Source organism: Leopardus geoffroyi, chromosome A3 (genome assembly GCF_018350155.1).
Source record: "Leopardus geoffroyi isolate Oge1 chromosome A3, O.geoffroyi_Oge1_pat1.0, whole genome shotgun sequence".
NCBI classification, from domain to species: domain Eukaryota; kingdom Metazoa; phylum Chordata; class Mammalia; order Carnivora; family Felidae; genus Leopardus; species Leopardus geoffroyi.
In genome coordinates this window covers 2,289,102-2,310,446 of record NC_059336.1, presented here as the reverse complement: position 1 = coordinate 2,310,446, position 21,345 = coordinate 2,289,102, and the positions used below count along the sequence as shown (strand labels likewise).

Sequence of the window (21,345 nt, the reverse complement as noted above, 5' to 3'; positions counted from 1 at the left end):
CAACGTGGTCCGAAGGGTGTGAACTGGATCCCCAGGGAGAACGTCAGCGTTAGGCTCAGGTCAAGTACCCTTCAGAACCAGGCTGTCCCGGCCGCTACGTCAGAACCACAGTTCAAAGTGATGGGATGGGCCTCAGCGCCAGGTGAGGGGCTCCCCATCTTCCCCCGCGTTGACGTCGTAGGCTTTTTGGACCTTGTAAGGTCAACTCCTGTGACGGGCTGAATAGCAGACCCACGCGGCCCCTGGGATGAGCGGGCGGGCAGTCCCAGCATCTTCTCACATCCCCCAATTATAAGGAATAACGTGACCACTTTGTCCTTTTAGGTTTTCTAACGTGGTGTTGATTTTGCTTCATCTGATAAACGTATTCCGGAAAAGCAGTTCTAATGGTTTCCTTGGGATACAGGTTTTGTTCCTTGAAAAGTTTGAAAGGATAGCATATTGGGATCTTGTGGCTGCTTTAACAGCTCAGTCTGTGATCAAAGTGTGGGCAGGGCTGCGCTTGCTCCGGACGCTCTAGTGAGAGGACCCTTCGGCCTCCTCCCGGTCCTGACACTGTGGGTGCTCCCTGGCTGGGGGCCGCGTCCCTCGTCTCTGTCCCGCTTACACATCACCTGCCCTTCTCCCGCGGTTCTCTCCTTTTCTTCTAGGGACACTGGTCACTGGATTTAGGGACCCATCTTCTAGGGACCCTGGTCAGTGGATTTAGGGACCCAGCAGATAATCCAACAGGATGATTGATCTGTTTATCTCAAGATCTCCACCCGGTTACTTCTGCAAACTTCCTTTTTCCAAATAGAGTGATGCACACAGGTTCCAGGGATTTGACGTGAACTTCTCTTTTGGGGGGGTCACCATTCAAACCTCCTTGCACCGTTCTGTATGGTTTAGCATAATTTACGAACTTTTTAGTTTGAAACACAGATTTACAAAGAAGTTGCAACATAGTACAGAAAGGCCCCCTGACCCCATCCCCTCCTGGTCTAACTCCCGGAAGTTACCCCCAGCAAACTGACCTCGATACAGTCCACACATTTTAGGCATAATTGTCTTTTGAGGGTCTGATTTCAAGTCGGAGAGGTGTGTATACAGCACAGGCCCCCTTCAAAGCCGTTTGATTCAGGCCGGATTTCACCATCCGCCCAGGGTTCCGCCTTCCACCACGGAAAGGGAAGCTTGAGAACCACAGACATGGTGGCCGCGACAGTGAGTGCTTGGCGCGCCGGGCGCGTTCCCCCCGCGTGGCGAGCGCTGCTCCTTTCAATAGATTCAAGCTGGGGCTCGGGCACAGGATAAGCTGCCGGGTCCGCTCCTGGGAAGGGTCTGGAGATCAGACGCGGAACACGCAAAGGGTTTGGAGTGAGCCCCTTGGCGGGTCTCGGTGGGATCCGGGCGGAGCGCTGTGCGCTCGGGCACCGATGGGTGAGCCCACAGCACGCAGCGGCCTTCATCGGCAGTCAGCCGTGCAAAGTCACGCTCCTCACCACCAGCGCCAAACAGGAGGGAATGGTTAGGGCCGTGGTGTTTATAGCCATGGAAGATCATTCAGCACGGGAGCCTGTGTAGCAAAATCCCGCACGGGTCACTGAGGAAATTTGGAACCTCATCCTCCTGATGGAGAGCAGTGGCAGTGCTTTGAGTACCGGTACTTTGTGTCGAGCCCGCCGCCCCCGTTTGACGGGATGGCTGTCACGTTTTGTAACCTAAAATAGAAGGGAGGGGGGCGCCCGGGTGGCGCAGTCGGTTAAGCGTCCGACTTCAGCCAGGTCACGATCTCGCGGTCCGGGAGTTCGAGCCCCGCGTCGGGCTCTGGGCTGATGGCTCAGAGCCTGGAGCCTGTTTCCGATTCTGTGTCTCCCTCTCTCTCTGCCCCTCCCCCGTTCATGCTCTGTCTCTCTCTGTCCCAAAAATAAATAAACGTTGAAAAAAAAAATTAAAAAAAAAAAAGTCTTAAAAAATAAAAAAAAAGAAACTCACTCGGAGTTGGGTGGTATGTGTGGAGCCCGGACAGATCGTTCAGAGAAAATCAGACGGTAATTGGCCGGTGTTTAAGGTGGAGTGTGATGCGGGTTGGGTAAATAATTTTGTTGCAGACTTTATTTATTTATTTTTTTAATTACACAGACTAATTTGATATTGTCGTGGGAAGCCGTCCCTTTGAATATTCAACAAAAGCAACAGTGCGCTGGAGAGATGATATTAAGGGCATTATTTTTGCATAATTTATGCTCGGTGACAGCTATCACCTGCTTTACTCCATCACCCGTTCACACGGAGACGGCTCGACCCTCCAGTCTCGTTAAGCTATTTATTCATTGTAACGAATGATTTTAATGTACTGCGTCAAGGTTATGCCACGCTGAACTGTTAAGAAAATCCTTCTTACTGTACACGTTTAATGTTTGCAGCTAAATTAATGCCTTTGTTACCGCCCCCGTGGTGGATTGGACGCCGTGCGTGCTTTGATCGCACCTGTCTCCGTTTCGTCCCGGTCCCGGGTCACCTCTCGGTACCGTCGCGATCACCGCCCCAATGGGGAATCTGTGGACAGGTGCACGTCCCATGTCGCAGAAACTCCAGCAAGTCGGCTGGAGCCCTCTTGGCCGCCCTCCCCTTCTCCCGCCCACAACCGCGGGAGCCCGCAAAGCCTCCTCTCCCCCCCTCCATTTGTGCCCCTCCCTGAATCCTTCAAGATGTTGTTGGCAAGTTGCAAAGACAGGAAGATAATATCTTTCCTGAGGATGCAAGGCAGTTCTAATAAAAAGCTGTCATTCACAAATCCAGATCGCCTGTCACACGATATGCATTTTAAAGACCATATGAACTGTTAAGTGGCTCAATATGGGCAGCCCGCATGGCTATTACGACTTGGAGATTTTTTGCGGTGAGAGAAGGGGGTGTGGGGCCTACTACTGCTTTGGCAAGGGGAAAGGTTGGGGTTCTGCAAAGACCTGCGGCATCTGGGCTCTGTGACCTCAGAACTGAGCGCCCTGTACCTGCTCGAGAGGCCTCTCCCGACTAGGGAAAGACGGGCGCCAACACGAATGCAGTGGAAACGCTGGAGGGTCATCCTTTACAATCTCGCAAGCTCTTGAAAACGACAAGCCGCACCGGGTGACACAGTCACCATCTGAGCGCAGCAGATGGGGACTCAGAAGGGTACTTTGCAAGGGGAGGCTTAGGTGGGACTCGGCAGGCGGCATCTCAGATTTGGAGGGAAGGGAGGCGAGAGCCCTGCTCACGCCAGGGCCGGTGTGAGGTTTTGGAGGCCGGTGCCCTCCCTGATCTGTCTGTCCGAGAGGCCGCCAGCTCGTGCCCTGAAGGATCGCTGAGACTTTTTGTGACTGACGTTTGATTGGAGCGCCTCCTTATGTTACAGATGATATCACCAGGGCCCAATCAGGAACTCAGGCCCTGAGATTTAAGGAAGAAAAATACGTTCTTTGGGAGAAAGCAAATGCAGAAAATTGTAGACAATTATTCTGGGCCTCTTTTAGACCGTGCGGAAATAATTAGCCCATCGCACTCAACCCAGCAGTTTACGATAAACGAAAACATCCACTTAGTGAGAATTTTTAGTTTTCGAAGGGAAGGACTAACGTGAGAAAACGGCGTGCTCCCCTCTCCCCCCACATTTGTTTTGTTTCCTGAGGAAGAAAACAGCCACAGAGATCGTTCGGAGGAGGGCAGAGCGGTCAGCCCCAGGTCCCACGCACACGCCGTGGCGTGCGAGGGTGGCGTTTGGTGGGACAGTGGGGGTGCAAGCCTCGTTCCCTCAGTGCTAGGCTTCTCCATCCGGTCACCAGGCTGGCCCGTCCCAGCCCCTCGTGATCACATGGCCCCGTCTGTGTCGGATGAGCGCTGAGGGCTTTGCACAACTTGTAAGCATCTGTTTGTTCCCTTAAAAATGTGACCTTGCCGTTCTTATTCACCACAACATCCGTCTCCCCTCATCCCGATGCCCGGCGCATAGTAGGTGCCTCGCAAGTACCCGTGGGATGAATACCTGACTTGATGCGTGCGTAGAAAGAGCGTGGGCAGAGTGTCCGCATGGGGTTGTGGTCCGGACTTCTCACCTGGGCTCAGGGGACACTCAGCGGCGTCTGGAGACATTCTGGTTTCCCACAGGTTGGTGGGGGGTGGGGTGCTATTGGCATCTGCTGGGGGCCAGGGACCCTGCTGAACAATCCTGCAAGACACAGGACGGCCCCCGCGGCCGAGAATGGTCCTCCCGTTGGGAGTGCCAAGTGTGAGAAACCCTGGTCGCGTTCGAGAGATCCTTCCTTTTCCCTGTATCGGTTTTGCAAATTCTCTGATGTAACTTTGTAATTAAAAATCGCTAGTTAAAGAGGTATTTTTAATTAGTGCAGACTGGGGATGGAGAGGCAGTGTGGCTCGTGGGAGTGGCGTGGCCACAGCACGCCGTTCCTCCCTGCTAGTTTTTGTCCCTGGGGAAACTTCTGGTGCTGGCTTGGGTAGCTGCACGTGCCCTCAGGCCTCAGAATCCTCGGAAGCTCAGGGGGTGTTCTAGAAAACACCCTTGGGATGTGTCCACCCTGTGATCTGCCAGGTAGGTGAGCCCAGGGAAGGAACAATTTACCCAAACGGACAGACTCAGCATCATTTAGGGACAGAGGGGCTGAGCCGCCGTGTTGCTGTGTCGGGGGGCCTGGAAGCCATTGGCTGGGACTGGGTCGGGCCTGGGGTCACCCTAGACGTGACCCTGACAGTGGACAGAGGTCTAGGACAGCCGCTTTTCACTTGTGTCCCGTCAGCAGTTCCTGTCGTGGCCCATGCACCCCCCTGACGCGCTTTATGGGCAGAGGAATGCCGTCTGGACCGCACCTGTGCCCCTGTCCCTCTGAACGCCATTCCCACAGCCTTTTGAGGGAATCCCCATTTGGCGTGAGGGCTCTGGGGTTACCTGAGCAGAGGCTCATTCCTGAGCAGCAAAGAGGTGTGTTTATTCCCGCCCGTGTTCCTTCCGGGGACGCTCCCTGGGTCTGGCGTGTCAGTGCTTGGGCCATAAGAGTGGTTGTTCCGACTCTCTTCCTCTCTGCCTCGGGGAGTAGAAGCAGAATGACCCTTAGGAAAAAAAAAAACTAGGGAAAGCGTATTTTTGCATTGGCACGTTGTCCTCTGAGGATGCCGTCTGTCCCTAATTATGGCCGTGCCTCCAATCTGCCCTCGCTGGGCAGCACTCCTAAGGCACGCCCGTGGGTGCACGGCCCTGGTGGTGCGGGAGGAGGGCATCGGCCGCCGCATCGGGGCTGTCGGGCACCCTTCCCCTCCCGGCGCCGAGCAGAGAGGTAGTGACGAGCGTGTGGGGGGCAGCAGCTCTCGGTGACCGGGGCGGGGACGAGATCGGGGCGAGCTGGCTGGGTGGCCTTGTCCAGGCCTGGCTGGCGAGGAAGCTGTCGTGCGAACTTGTCTCGTGCGCGGGGGGAGCCCGGTGCGAGGCTCGGGCGAGCCCCGCGGTAAACTCGTGCTGGGCTTTGACAAATGCCCGTTTACTCCGGGCGGTGACCAGGTTGTGCTGTAGGATGTGGACACGGTGGGGGGCGGGGCTGCCGGATGAACACAGCGCCGTGTCTCCAAGGCCCCCTTCCCTGTGTTCGGCGGGGAGTCTGACGCCCCCAGGACGGGCCTGGCGTGCCCCCTGCGGTTGGCGGGCCCAGTGAGCCGGGGCCGGTGCCTCTGCAGAACGTAGCCGCTGCTCCCGGGTCCACCCCGCGTGCAGGCAGGTGCTCACCCAGAACTGTCTCTAGAACCCGGTTCCGCGAGGCCCAGGCAGCACAGGGGCCTCTGGGACGGAACGTGCCGCCCTGACGTTCCTTTCCAGGGAACTGAGTTCCTTGCATATGAAAATTAACCTTCTTTAATAACAAAAATGACACAGGCCGTTGAAGTGGGGCTGGCGTTATCTTGCCAGGGCGCTTGCCAGGCCTGGAGTATTTACTGAGTAGTTTTCAAAGTTCATTAAACTCCAGAGATTAAAGGCTGCCCCTCGCCGTGCCCCGTGCCAGGGCACTAAGGCCCTATTACTTGGTAAAATGTTTGCTCCGTTGTTAATTCAACTCCCCTGAGTTCTCATCTTCCGAATCAAAAGACATTTTCCCGTGCTGTTAAATTTGACATTTTCAAAGGACCTCGGACCGTTGTTCGCAGCACTTGCCAGAAGCCCAGTACGGCACATTTATTTCCTGGGGGAGGAACGCTTGCCCCCCACGGTTCTCTAGAAATGTCAAATGCATTAGCCTTCCTTTCTCCCCACGCTGTTTTTCCCGTGTCACCTGACTTCTAATAACCAGCTGACCGACACAAAGGCTCCCCAGTGCAGCAGGAGCTTGTGGGGGGCCCCACGCTCCCCGGCTCCCTGGCACAGGACCCACCGGGCAGGGAGCGTGGGGACAGCGGCCCGTGTGCCACCTGCTGGCCCGGTCTGTGATCAAAGCTGTTTCTTTTCCACTTCTCATTTCCTTCTATAGGAATATCCTTTCTGTCACCTGATTTGACTGAGGGCCTTTGCCGGATTCTGCAGCACAGTCCTGGTGGCAGTGACCGTGCTGCTAATGGGTCCTCACGCAGGCTGGCCTGGGCGGGGGTGGAGCCCTGTCTTCCCTTCACCGCGAAGAGGTCCGATGGTGGACCCCGTGTTTCTGGAAGGAAACGCGGGGCAAGCCTTCGGTCTTCCATCAGTGTGGGGGGCCTGTGAGAAGCCTTCCTTCCTGAGTGTCTGATGCACAGATAAACGGCCACCAGCCCTCTGATGTTGAGGACCCCCCCAGGCGTTGGCACGATCGAACCGGGAATTGGCAGGGTCGAGGAACATCCTGAAACAAGCTGTTCTCGCAAAAGTCATTCTGCGTTACTGCCCGGCCCGGAAGTCTTTGTCGAGCCCCTCTGTCACTTAGCAGACGTTTGCTGCTCTCACCGCCGAGCCCCGTGTTAGGGCTCGGCCGTCCAGCTGCGAGCAGCAGAGACCCACGGCGTCACCGTGCCGGCGTGGATTTCAGGGGACTTCCTGGCCGTGTGCCCGATCACTCCAGGCCTCAAACTCCTCCGTGGTATCAGGGGAATAAGAGTGTGCAGCCTGCTGCGTTCTTTTGAGGATTAAATGAGATACCGCACGTATTGAGCTGAGCGTCATGGCAGGGATAAGTGCCCGATAATTAATAATCGTCATCACCGCCACCAACGGCAAATGCCAAGGTTTATTAAACCCTTGCACGTGCCAGGCAGGGATCCAAGCCACGCTTCTCTGGTATCAGCACGTACAGCGTCCAGAGCATCGTAGGTACTCGCACGGTACCCGTAACAGGAGAACGTTGGGCCCGGAGAAGCTAAGTGACTTGCCCAGGGGTTCCACAGCTGGGGAGCAGCCGCGCTGGGATTCAAAACCAGCCTGTCTAAACCTGTGGATTGTGCCGAGATCCGTCGTGCCGCAGTGCCCGCGGCTTCCACCTGCCGAGCCTCACGGAGCTCACCTCTCCCGGAAAATGGGTCCGTCGTCATCGGCGTCCTCGCTGGTAACAGCGGTTGCACCTGTTGGACTGTGTCCGTGTGACCCGGTGGCCTTAGTCCCTCACACGCGTTACGTGAAGCCCTCCTGCAGGTACTGCGCTGTCATCGTGCCAACCGCCTGGGACAGTGCTGGCTGTTGTTTCACGGGGGAGAGGACGGGGGTCGTCTCGCCCGAGGGACACCCCGGTCACCTCGGCTTTGCGTCTCGGGAGGAGCCGCACGTCCTGGAGGGTGTTCCCTCCTCTGGACCCCCCACCCACCCCTGCCCTTGACCTCCGTCCCCCTCCATCTCAGACGTGTCCTCCCTCCCTGACGGCTTCCCCGTGTAAGTCTCCGCTCCGGCGTTTTCTCCCCCCCGGAAGGCCGTCCCGCCCCCATCGTCTCTCAGGACGGGGAGGGACAAAGCCCCATTCTGGGAACTATGTCACCTCCATAAGGAAGAGCATATTCTCCGCGCCCGCACCTTGGTGGGGGGGAGGAGGGAGGAGGGAGGAGGGGGGAGGCACCTCCGGACGCTGCCGTGAGGAGGGGTCGGGTGCTGGGCAGCGGGGAGGGGCGAGTGGTGACCGGGCTCCCCCCACAGCAGTCAGGCCGCGCCCGGCCCTCGGCCTGTTGAGCCAGAGAGGCCACACCTGCCAACTTCCCAAAAGGAGTCAAACCCAGACTTTTATGTGAAATCTTTCCATTTTTTACACGTCAGAAGCGTCATGTTAAAACACAAAGAGAGCTCCTCAGCCGGCACGTAGGCCAAATCAGGCACGTGTGCAGTTAGGACGTCTCCACAGCCATCAGACCGTGAGTGCCCGCACGCCCATGTCCGGCCTTCCTGCACGCCCACCATGTTCTAGAAGCTTCCGTGCCCGGCACGAAGATCTGCCCACTAGGCCCAAGCCACCTGCCTGGCCGCCCAGCCATGGGCCACCAAGGCCGGAGGGCAGACACCCCAGAGCGCTAGGCGCGGCAGCCCCTGATCGGACGCTGGCTCTCCTCTCGGGAGGCCAGGCCTTTGGGGGGCCCTGGCGTCCTCCTTCCGCTTCTCAGGCCCTCACCCCTTCCGAGGCCGGAAATCTCCAGGCTTTGTGAGAGGAGAGAAGTTTCTGGGGACCCCATCCCTCCGTCAGTGGTTCCAAACCCCAGAGAAAAAAGATTTGACCGCTTAATCCCAGAAGGCGGACATTTGTTATCCTTTAAATTATGCACAGGGGCCCCCGTCTTGCTGCGACTGAGTGAGGACACACAGTGAACATACGTGGGTGTGTTAGGAGGTGAAACAAATAAACGTTTACTTAATTTATTATCAGTAAAAGAGCTTTCGTGCTCATATATGTGGCATTACTAATACACATCTGGTGTTATTAATAACGTTATTCATACCCTAAACACTTAATTTTTTTTTTTTTTCCAACGTTTATTTTTGGGACAGAGAGAGACAGAGCATGAACGGGGGAGGGGCAGAGAGAGAGGGAGACACAGAATCGGAAACAGGCTCCAGGCTCGGAGCCATCAGCCCAGAGCCTGACGCGGGGCTCAAACTCCCGGACCGCGAGATCGTGACCTGGCTGAAGTCGGACGCTTAACCGACTGCGCCACCCAGGCGCCCCTAAACACTTAATTTTTAAAGGGCTCGCTAACTGTCTCTCATCGTGCTGCGATCTCAAGGCACAGCGATCACGCAGAATGAGCTCCTTCACTAGTGAGAGTGTGGACAGACCCACATTTCGCGTAGCCTCAGTAACATCAGATGCGCTGGATGATTTCCTCAGAGCGACTTAGGGCCCCCATGGTCTTTAATCTCATAATGTGTCTGACAGACCGTTTGGATTAGGACTAGAGGCGGGGCCTCCGTATCTGGCCCTCTGCTTGTTTTGTAAATAGGATTTTATCCTCACACGGCCACACCTGTTCCTTACCTGCTCCTTAGGTATCCTTCGTGGCGGCTTTTATATAAAAGCAGAGTTGAGTAGTTGACACAGAAACCATGGGGCCCTCAAAGCCTAAAATATCCGTCAACCGGACCTTTCTAGAAAAAGTAATGGTTCTCAAACACAGGACGCCCCATCCCAGAACCACCAGGGGACTTTTTTGAGGATCCAGAGGCTAAGTCCTCCTTTGGAAATCTGGCAGGCAGGGACCCAGTCTGTATTTTAATGAGCTCCTTGGGTCACTGTGATGGCCAAGAGCAGGTTTAGGACGAATCTAGAAAATGCTCTGGTCGGCTCTGGGCTGATGGCTCAGAGCCTGGAGCCTGTTTCCGATTCTGTGTCTCCCTCTCTCTCTGCCCCTCCCCCGTTCATGCTCTGTCTCTCTCTGTCCCAAAAATAAAATAAACGTTGAAAAAAAAAAAATTTAAAAAGGGGCACCTGGGTGGCGCAGTCGGTTAAGCGTCCGACTTCAGCCAGGTCACGATCTCGCGGTCCATGAGTTCGAGCCCCGCGTCGGGCTCTGGGCTGATGGCTCAGAGCCTGGAGCCTGTTTCCGATTCTGTGTCTCCCTCTCTCTCTGCCCCTCCCCCGTTCATGCTCTGTCTCTCTCTGTCCCAAAAATAAAATAAACGTTGAAAAAAAAAAAAAAAAAAAAAGAAAATGCTCTGGTCTCATGGTGGATCCCGCTGACTGTGGCAATGGCCAGTGTGCACTCAGACCTTTGTGACTGAGGCCCGAGTGTCCACACCACCCACTTGGAACGGCCTGCCTTCTCACTCCTCTGACACCTGAGCCCCGGCCCTTCCCCGTTTTCCAGGCTCAGAGCCCTGAGGTCCACACGGAGGCACCTGTAACCCTGTGTCAGCCCTGGGATCGGACTGGACGCTCCTACAGAGAGGGAAGGTGTGACAGACGTCTGCTGGGTTTTGTGATATACTTTTTAGTGCTACTTAAATCCTTACGGGAAAATTATTTTGATAAAAATACTTACTCAAATAGGGAACAACGAAGAAGTCTGTGAAAACGAGGCCTCTCCCGGGGTGTTTGCTTTGGGAAGGGGGAGGAGAAGGAGGGGTGGTCCTAGGAGGCTGTCGGCATCCCTTCCTCCGTCCAGGTGGAGGTTTACGGGGGGGGGTTCACTTTGTGAAAATCCATCAGACTGCATGCCTGCGACTTCTCGGCTTTTCTGCAGGGATTGTATGATTCCCTAAACACGTATATTTTTAAGCATTGGCTTTTGAGGGTGGACGCAGGTGACCCAGAGTCACCTTGAAAAGCTGACAAGATGGAACTTGAAACCTGTGTCCCGTTCCTGGGGGAGGCCCCTGCTGTGTGTGCATCACTGTCGTAAATCCTGTCGTTTGTTGGGGCGCCCGGGCGGCTCGGTCGGTTGAGCATCTGACTTCGGCTCAGGTCATGATCTCACGGTTCGTGGGTTCAAGTCCTACGTCGGGCTCCGTGCGGACAGCTCGGAGCCCGGAGCCTGCTTCGGATTCCGTGTCTCCCTCTCTCTCTGCCCCTCCCCCGCTTATGCTCTCACTCTCTCAAAAATAAACATTAGAAATAAATTTAAAATAAAGTGTTGGCTGGGGCGCCTGGGTGGCGCAGTCGGTGAAGCGCCCGACTTCAGCCAGGTCACGATCTCGCGGTCCGTGAGTTCGAGTCCCGCGTCGGGCTCTGGGCTGATGGCTCAGAGCCTGGAGCCTGTTTCCGATTCTGTGTCTCCCTCTCTCTCTGCCCCTCCCCCGTTCATGCTCTGTCTCTCTCTGTCCCAAAAATAAATGTTGAAAAATAAAAATTTTAATAAAAAAAAAATAAAGTGTTGGCAAATGAGATATAAACATTTAAGTTATGTCAGAGTTTTTGTTAGAAAAATAAACAATTCCCACTTGGGTAGGGACCCCACTTCTTACTGGTGTCTGGGGTGCCCACTCCTAGCCAAGCACCTGTACGTGGGGAGGGGAAGGGCCTGTGGAGTGAACAGATGAACAGATGTGATTCTCCCCACGAGTCCAGGAACCACCAGCGTTTCTGCGACTTGGCCTTAAATACCTGTTTGCTCTGCATTACTGTCTCTTAAGCACGCCCCGTCCACAGGATGGACGTTTGCCGGGGGGCAGGGCTCACTTGTGTGCTAGAGACCCAGGCGCTGAGCAGCGAGCGCGGGGAGCACATGGCGAGCTGTGTATGCTGCTTACTGCAGAGCGGAAGGAAGGTCGTCGGGGCACGAGCTGACCGTATTTCTGTGGGACTCCCCTCTGCGTTCGTTCACTTACATTCTCACGTTAGCGTTGAGTGAACATTGAAGTATTATCAGTCCTGGTTATTTATCTTGGCATTGATGATGTAGCTTGAAAGATTTTGAGCGTTAAATATTTACGGAGGCCTGATTTTGCACTAGGATAGGTTTGCACTCTGGGTCTCTACAACTTATGTAGTCAAGAGATGAGGTTCTTAGGAGTGATGCTTGCACACAAAGGAGTAAGAACAAGAACAGAATTACGCTATTTGAGACTTACCGCCTATAAGGGGAAGGGGAGCGGGAGGGCCCTTGTGTTGGCCCTGGCTGTCCGGAGAAACGGAACCCATAGTTTGTGTGCATACAGAGACCGATGCACCGGAAGGAACAGGCCCCCACACTTTGTGCGGCTGGCACGTCTGCAATCTGCAGGGCGGGCGGCCGGCTGGAGGCTCAGGGAGGAGTGGATGTCGCAGTTGAGTAGGAAGAAAGCCTGCTGGCAGAATCTCCTGTCCTTCGGGGCATCTCGGACTTTTTTCTGTTGTGACTTCAAGTGATTAGGCGAGGCCCACCGCATTGTGAAAGGTGATCTCCTTTACTGAAAGTCTACTCATTTAAATACCAACTTTATCGCTCAAGGGCCTTTAGGCACCTGTAGGTTGGTATTTGAGCAAGTATCTGGGTCCCGTGGGCTCCGTGGGGTCATTCCATGGCTTCGCTGATGGGCACCATTGGGGGACCCACCTCCCTCTGGAGAGAAGCAGGCAGTGGTGTTCGACGTGAGCCACTCACTGCGACTAGGTTTAGTGGAATGAATCTTACCCGCTGGGTCGGGGGAGAGTGGCACTCGCCATTTGTTACTGTCCGCCCCGTAGTTTCTCCGTGGGGAGTAAGCAAGAAATTAGAAACATGCGCATGTCCTTCCTCCTCTGCCCTGCTTCCTCTTGGGACTCGTGCGCTCTGAGCCTCCCAAAGGAGGGTTGGCACCAAGGAGTGTCACCGTGCCCCCAAGCGGTGACCCCGGTGACGCACACAGGAGAGACATGCCCCACGCGGGCCGGGCACCGTGCCTTGGGCCAGTGGAACCCAGCTGAGTGGGGATTTATTTTGACGTATTTCTTGGGCATCGTACATTCTGTCCCGATGAACTCAGACACAGGTTCCAGAAAAACACTGGGTTTGGACATGTTCCTGATGACCATTCCTGCTGTGTGACGTCCCGCTCTTGGACAGGCTTGGAAGCCGTCCATTTCCTTGTTTGGTTCTCTTGTCATGAACTTGTTGCACACACTTGTGTTTGCGAGTGAGCCCTGGATCCGCGGCCGTGGTTCCCGAGCGCGATGGGTTTGAGTGGTGAAGTCAGGTCCTCTGAGTCACACGGCGAGGACGTTCGAGATGGTTTGTCACTCACTCTGGGTCCTAACCAGACCGCCTCAGCTCGGCTGTCCCCCCCCCGCCCTGCCCACCCCGAACCAGGAACGGCAGGAAAACAGGGTCCACTGCTGGACTTTGAGCCCCAACCCCTTCCCCTTCCCCCCCACCCACCGGCCTTTTTTCTGAACAGGGAAGAGGGGCCGTGTTTGTATCTCAGTCGGGCTAGCCTTGTGCAACGGGGGAAACCTTCCCCTCCACGCCATGACTTCCTCGTGTCTGGGAAAAGTAATCGGCTTGCATCAGCCATTGGGTGTTCCTTCAGTCAAGCCCACAGTTGTAAGCAGAGCGCCCAGAATGGAACACGCGCCTGCAGACCCCACAACAGAGCAGCCCTCACACTGTGACCGAGCAGGGCCCGGCCTGGTGAGGCTGCCTCCCGGGAGCTGGCTTTTCTAGCTTGTGCGGCCTCTTGTGAGGGCATCGCACTGGGCTTGGCTGGGCTGAGTTTGCTGTAAACTGAACCCCAAATCTTTATGCACACTAACCTCTTCAAACACCAGACTCTTCAAACAGTATCTTCAATTATTTAAAAGCAAAACAGAGTTTGTTGCGGTTTTTTTATGTTTATTTATTTTGAGGAAGAGAGACAGAGAGCGTGAGCAGGGGAGGAGCAGAGAGGGAGAACCCCAACGAGGCTCTGGTGATGTCAGCCTGGACCCAACGCGGGGCTCAAACTCAGGAACCGGGAGATCATGGCCTGAGCCGAGATCGAGAGGAGGACACTTCACCGACTGAGCCACCCAGGCACCCTCATTAATGATGTTTTTTAAAAAATGGAAGTTCGGGGCTCCTGGGTGGCTCAGTCGGTGAAGTGTCCGCCTCTCGATCTCGGCTCAGGCCATGATCTCCCGGTTCCTGAGTTTGAGCCCTGCATCAGGCTCCGCGCTAACTGTGCAGAGCCTGCTTGGGATTCTCTCTACTCCTCTCCCACTCATCATTCATTCACTCATTCTCTCTCTCAAAATAAACAAATAAACCTTTTTTTTTTTTTTTTTTTTAATTTTTTTTTTCAATGTTTATTTATTTTTGGGACAGAGAGAGACAGAGCATGAACGGGGGAGGGGCAGAGAGAGAGGGAGACACAGAATCGGAAACAGGCTCCAGGCTCTGAGCCATCAGCCCAGAGCCCGACGCGGGGCTCGAACTCACGGACCGCGAGATCGTGACCTGGCTGAAGTCGGACGCTTAACCGACTGCGCCACCCAGGCGCCCCAAACCTTTTTTTTTTAAAAAAGAGATTATTAATGGAAAATGCCAAACATATTCAAAAGCAGAGAGAACTTTTAAATCCCAACCCCTCCAGATCTCCCCCCACCAGCTTCTATCCACCAACATGGGTTCTTTGCATCTGTCCCCAAAACAGCCTGTCTTCCTTGTAGAAGCAGCACAGGGCATCAGACTGGTCGTCATTTTCTGGGGGGCATCACTGTGGGCACTGGCACAGGCCAGCGTGCCCCTGGCTCACATCTGACATCGTCCCTAAGCATCGCCAGCTTGTAAGCTGATGTTTTAGCTGGTCCTACGTGCGTGCTGTTGTCTTGGAGAGACTGACCCTGCCCTCCAGGGTGCGTGGACCTTCCAGGCAGGGGCTGGGGGCCAGGCTCACCCGGTGCCGCCCAGGGTGCGGGAGCAGCGAGGGCACCCAGCGTCCCCTGAGCCCGTGGTTCTCACGTGGCTCCTCGTCGGCCTTCCACGCGTGAGGGATGGAGCGAGGGTTAGCTGGGGGCCCTGCTCGCCTGCGCGGCTGGAAACCTGCCCTAACATCTGCCCAGTTGTTTAGCTCTTTAGCACAGAATGCATTTTCATCCTAATGAATATTTGCGTGGAGCTTTACTCTTAAAGCACATGCGTGTCTGACCGGAGGTGTTAGACCAATTTACAGATGAGAAAACGGAAGGGTTAGCGACGTTCCCACTGGTCACCACAGTGGAATCTGTTGGAGAAAGTCCTGTTCCCCCCTTTCTTCCTTCTTCACAGATCCACACGTTTACTCGGGATAAGTAATCTCCTCAACAAAAGGCTTGTTTCCCGGGCTCCCTTGCTGCTAGGTGTTACCACATGACTAAGTTCTGACCCAGTGCGGATACATGGAATTATTTGGGGGACTTCTGGAAATTTTTTTTTCTTTTTGCAAACTTTCCCTTCTGCCTCCCCCTCAGCTTTCTTCCTTCCTCCTTTTTCCTATGTGGAACACAGAAGTGATGGCTGGAGGTCCAGCAGCTACCTTGGGTCCACGAGGTGACCTTGAAGGTAGAAGCCACAGGTACACAGACCAGAGACATGACGAGTGTGTGTGTTGGGGGGGGTGCCCCCAGGTGTGGCCTCACTCATCGGCTGCTGTCATACTCTGAGGTATGTGGCTACCTCCCTAGAAGTCAGGACACTCTGGAAAGTGACCACTTTGTACCCCTACTTCCATGTGGGGGCAGTGGCTCCAAACACTGCATCTCACGGTAAACGTGTAAGTTGGACCCAGAGAAAGAGAAGGGGTCCCCGTGCACATCCCTCGGTTCCGCCTGCACCTCAGGGTGTGTCGTCTTCTGAGCTATTCTGCTGGTGGCCGTGCAGCCACTTGGGCCGAGTTGACACCTTCCCGTGTCTGCATCTTCCTACCAGCAACTCGAGCTCACGCTCCCCATGCCTCATGGGATGCCGTTTCAGTTGCCTTTATTCCTAAACCCAAAGGGCAAACGGGAAAGCACCGTCTCTGATCTTGGAGAGCTTCCCCCTTTGTCTGAATGCAGCAGCAGGACACAGAGTATCAGGAAAAATCTAGAAATTGCCGTGTGCAATCTCCAGCTCATGTAAGTATCTCCACATGTTATTCTTAATTAATTATATTTTATTGAAGCAATTAGGAGACTGACAACCTCAGTTAAGTGATAACGAGAAGACCATGTCTTTTCACGTGCTACTGATCAGACGGGGTGGCCGGGCGTCCCAGGGGCTGGCACCGGGAAGGCACGGCATTGAGGCGGGGGGGGGGGGGGGGGGGGTGGGCAGACGGGTGGGCGAAGCCGGAGCCGTTCCCCGCCCTCCGCCAGCTGCCACCTGTTCGCGCACAGTGCCCCTCCCGCCAGGGAAAGGAGGCCCCTCGGCACATCCCTCGGCTTCCTTGTCTTTGTTTGAATTTCCAGAAACAGCGGCAACAGCTGCTCCCGTCCTGAACACCGCGCTTCTCTGGGAAGTTGGGTTAATTTGTCTAATTTTACACCTTTCACTCTGCTCCCCGCGGTGGAGTGCTTTCGCGTCAGAGCGTCAGGTAGATTTCATGCTTCTTGCCTTCCCTGAGACTGCCCGTGGCGTTGAAAGCGGCCCACACACCTGGCTCAGACCCGGGGCTGCGGGACTTAACTGGGATGGTGACGGCCGAGGGGGCGTGGTGTCCCCGGCGTGGCTCAGCTGGTGGGACGGGGACCGCACGGCAGGGCCGGCGAGGGGACATGGCACCGTTTTCTTTCAGTCACACCTCCCCTGAATCGGAGTCATTTCTTGGGGACGATGCCAATTTCCCAGGGGCTCCCGGGATTTGGAGGTGAGACGGCTGTTTTGTTCTTTGTAGGACGGACATTGTTGAGAAGACCGTGCGTTCTTTTGGCTGATGTCAGTGTCATCACCTTGCTGACTTTGGGGGGGCCTCGAGATTACACTGAAAGCTGTCCATCACCCTGTCGTCTCGCCTCAGCCCTCCCACCCCTCGGAAGCCACAGCCGGCCTCCCCGCCGCCCGCCGGGGGCTGGCAATTCCCCATGAGACACCATGCCGCGTCCACACTGTGCCTGTGCTGGGAGACACTCTAGAAACTGCTCGTCCCCGTGGCACCGATGCTTCAGGTGTGGGGGCAGCCCCTGGTCTATGAGACGGACCCTGGTGCCCACGTCTGACCTCGGGGCTGGGACTCCCCCACACCGGTGAAGAACAGGAAGCGAGAGCCGCTCACGGAGTCCGTGTGGCAGGACCACACCCGGTTCAGCCACGGCCCCGACCCCCCGCGTTCACGTTGTTTAACTGGTCAGTATCCTCACGTCTGCACCGAGGGGGAAATAAAGCCGAGGCTGAAACGTGGATTTAATCCAAGGGTCTCTCCAGCAGATCTTCTCTGTGATGCACACGAGGTTGCACTGCGAGCACTTGTCCCTCATCACTTAAACCGCCCCCCGGGCTTGCAGCAAATCTCCCAAATCCTCATCTGGAGAAAACACAGTGCCCTTTGCCTCCAGGGCTCCACGTTCTCGGGGAGGATCTTAGGTGGTTTGGTGTTTGGCAGTGTGGAGAGCACAGGAGACGGTTGGCTTGTGGATTCGTGCCGGGGCTGATCTGGGGGAACACACCCTTTGCTGTCAGAAGGCAATGTATTGGGGGGGGGTGGGGACGTTGACAGGAGGGGGTGTCACTGTATGTTGAGGGGCCACCGCCAGCCTCTCTGACCGGGAGAAATTTGAGCTGAGGCTGGACAGCATCCAGGAGCCAGCCTGGAGGAGACAGCGACGGAATATTCCAGCAAAGGGGTGGGAAGGCGTGTTGAAGGCAGTGCTCACTCCAGCTGCTGTACAAAGATGCGGTCGAGCATCAGACATTTACAGGGGCTGGAAGTGCCGGGTGAGGGAGCTGGCACCTTTGGTTCCTTTTGGTGAGCACCTGTCCCTGCCCCGCCCTGCCCCCTCCCTGCCCCGGCTGCGTTCTCACATGGGGGAAGGTAGGGTCTTCCTCTGTTCTTAAGGGCGTGAATCCCATCATGGGGTCATGGGCCCCATGACCTCGTCTACTACTAATCATCTCCCAGAGGCCCCACCTGCGTTGTCATCACTGGGGTTCAGCAGGGCGGTTCTGTCCTCAGCCTCCAGGGTCAGATGTCCCTGGTTCCCCAGTAATATCCGGCTTCATCTCGGGGCCTCTGCCCTCTGCCTGGATACACCGTCCACGGCGCTCACTCCCAGAGGGGCGCCCCTCCCCGGCTCCCCGAGACCCTCGTGAACACGCCTACAACAAAAAGTAGTTGCCATCACCAGTTACTTCTCCCTCCTTCTAGAAGGTTCTTCCCCCCTTGCCTCACACAGCTGGCCCCGTTCCACTATTCCGTACTCCACCGTAACGGCAGCTCCCTCGAGAGGCCACCCCCTGTTGCGACCCTGCGATGGGAACGCACGTCCCCTCCCCACATGCACAGCTTCCTGTGCTCACCATTGGTGGCCTGTGTGGCGGGGCCCTTTCACCTGGTGGCCGGCGGACCCGCGAGGGCCCCGAATCCCAGCACCCGCACCCCAGCAGTTGGCCACTGTTCAGATACACCGTTTTCAGGGGGCTGGCGGTAGAATTGTAACCGAAGCACGGGGAGGCCACGGGGAAGGTGGGGAGCCACCGATCTCGTCTTCGTGGCTCGTGGACAGCGGTGGGCTGCACCTCACCGCTTTGCACAACTTTCTGTCTCTTCACAAAGCTAGACAGAAACTTCTTTCTGACGTTTCTCCGGAAACTCTGCCCCCAGGTATATTCCCAAGACACATGTCACAATAAAAATAACAAAAAAAATGTTCAGGAATGTTCTTCCTAGAAGCTTCATGCTGACCTGCTCCACATGGCAGCTTCCTGAGCCCACACGCCCGGGAAGATGGGTGAAGAGGGCCGCAGCTCGGCCCTGCAGGGTGACACGTGGTGACAGTGGGAAGGAGCCAGCACGACGTCGATGATGGTCACACACGTTCTGTTGAGCACGAGAAGCCGGACTGGAAAGGCTGCACGCCGCGCCGTTCCATTTCTTCGCTTGCGTTTCTGTGAGGTTTGCGAACAGGCCAGACGAACACCGGTTTCTTACGGCCGCTGTGGCAAATCAACACACACTCAGTGGCCTAAACAGCGTAGGTGTATTCTCAGCAGGGTCGTGTCCCCCGGGGGGGCTCTGGGGAGAATCTGTCTCCTGGCTGTTCCCGGTTTCTCGGGGCGCCCACACTCCTTGCTGTGGCCCCAGGTCGCTCTGTCCTCGGGTGCTGTCAGTGTGTGTCTGGCTCTTGCCGGCTTATTCACTTGAAGGCTCTGGAAACTGAGCAGTTCGGGAAGCTGCCGGTAATCTTGCCAAAAGGAAAGCAGCAACGTTTTCAAGATGCTCTTGCCTTCCAAGGCCCCGCGTGGGCTGGCACAGATACAGAGGCCTGCTCAGCAACACCCCCCCCCCCAGCCCCACCCCCCGTTCCTGGGCTCGGAATTGCCTCCTAACCCCTGGAGCAGTGGTGAGGGCTCACGGCCAGCAAGGCGGCGTCCCTGACCTTGAGCTTCTCCCTCATTTGGTACCAGAATCAGAACCGCCAAAGACGCATCAACACAGCTGGGCCTCGGAGACAGACACACTACGCCTCCCTAACACTCTTTAAATAACTACAACATGAAAAGGGGTTTCCTCCCTCTCCAGAAGGAACTAAAATGTGTTCTTCATAGATAAACATTTCAGACCAGACCAACTCATCTGGATCAAATGTTACCTTTTTAAAGATGCAAATTGAAAATTAAACATCAAAACGCGAGGGTTCACTGGGGCCGCCAGGAGCGGCTTGGATGCTCTTTAGAGCTGGTGCATGGTTGGAAATTGGGCCCACAGTCCCTACCAACAGGCAGGGAATCTGACTCTGTATTGTTGTCTCACTTTGTGTGGTTTAGAATTATTTTAAAGAGGAAATAGGATAAGAACTACTAAGCATATCTTAAGCAGGTGGAAGCTGCTGTAAGTGAGAGAAGTAAGTCCCCAGGATCATTCCAGGAAGATGTGGGCAAGCCTTTAACCCTGCATCCTCACTGTCGCCCTGAAATGTCACTCATTTTTTAATATTCCCAGCGTGGAAACTTTGAAAGAGGCTCAGTCACAGCTACTAACAATATACCGTTTGGTGGCTGAGAATACTCAAAGTTTTAGAAATCTGATCGTCATACTTAACGTCGGGGGCCTGCAGCGCCACGGGGCGTCCTTGACCAGACCCGATAGTGAATGTAGTTTCACTTCTTTTCCCAGATGAGAACTAATGAGCTCAGGGGAGGGAAGGGACTTACCCGAGGGCGCACAGCTCAGGGTTCAGCAGGGACCCCAACCAGTCAAAGTCCTGAGAACAGCCAGCTGCACCTCAGGAGTGTTGGCTTTTATACTGAGACCGGACAGGCTGGAGCTGTAGGAAAGTCCAGTGACACTTTAATGCCTTTCCTGTAAGTTATTAAGGAAAAGAAGAATATCTTGTGATCCTGTATCCACTCACCCATCCATCCACTTGTCCATCCATTTTTCATCCATCCATCCACTCATCCATCCATCCCTCTGTCCATCCACTCATCTGTCCGTCCATCCATCCATCCATCCATCCATCCCATCCATCCCTCTGTCCGTCCATCCATCCATCCATCCATCCATCTGTCCACCCACTCACCCGTCCATCCACTTGTCCATCCATTTTTCATCCATCCATCCGTCCATCCATCCATCTGTCCATCCATCTGTCCTTCCACTCATCCATCCATCCCTCTGTCCATCCACTCATCCATCCATCCATCCATCCCTCTGTCCATCCATTCATCTGTCCATCCATCCATCCATCCATCCACTCATCTGTCCATCCATCCATCCATCCATCCATCCACCCACTCATCTATCCATCCATCCATCCATCCGTCCATCCATCTGTCCATCCACTCATCTGTCCATCCATCCATCCACCCACTCATCTATCCATCCATCCATCCGTCCATCCATCTGTCCTTCCACTCATCCATCCATCCCTCTGTCCATCCACTCATCCATCCATCCATCCATCCATCCACCCACTCATCCATCCATCCGTCCATCCATCCATCTGTCCTTCCACTCATCTATCCATCCATCCATCCATTCATCCATCCATCCGTTCATCCATCCACCCTTTCATCCATCCACCTGTCCATCCATCCATCCATCAGCCACCCATCCATTCACCTACGCATTCACACACGCATGCACTCACCTGTTCATTCACCCACTCATCCATATGTCCACCTACCTACCCACGCATGCATCCCTCCTTCCTAGATATTGGGGATTCCATGACCAACGAAGCTGATGAGGTCCCTGCTTTCATGGATCAGATATTCTTCTTCACCGTCCCACACTGTCATCAAAATGGGGAACCATGTTGTGTCCTCAGGAGTTCCCCGCCCCAAGCATCTGCCTTGGGGCCCGTCTAGGGGGTCTGATTTCAGAACCGCATTAGTCACTCC

General features: G+C 55.3%; 1 protein-coding gene and 1 long non-coding RNA gene across 3 annotated transcripts in view; both read left to right on the top strand.

Moving 5' to 3' along the window:
* Positions 1-21,345, top strand: part of CDH4 (cadherin 4) — a 542,698-nt gene that overhangs the window by 101,754 nt on the left and 419,599 nt on the right. The gene's annotated exons all lie outside the window — the stretch shown is intronic.
* Positions 16,167-17,184, top strand: LOC123579912. The gene is made up of 2 exons (XR_006703004.1): positions 16,167-16,381; positions 16,682-17,184. It is a non-coding gene; the product is annotated as an uncharacterized LOC123579912 (long non-coding RNA).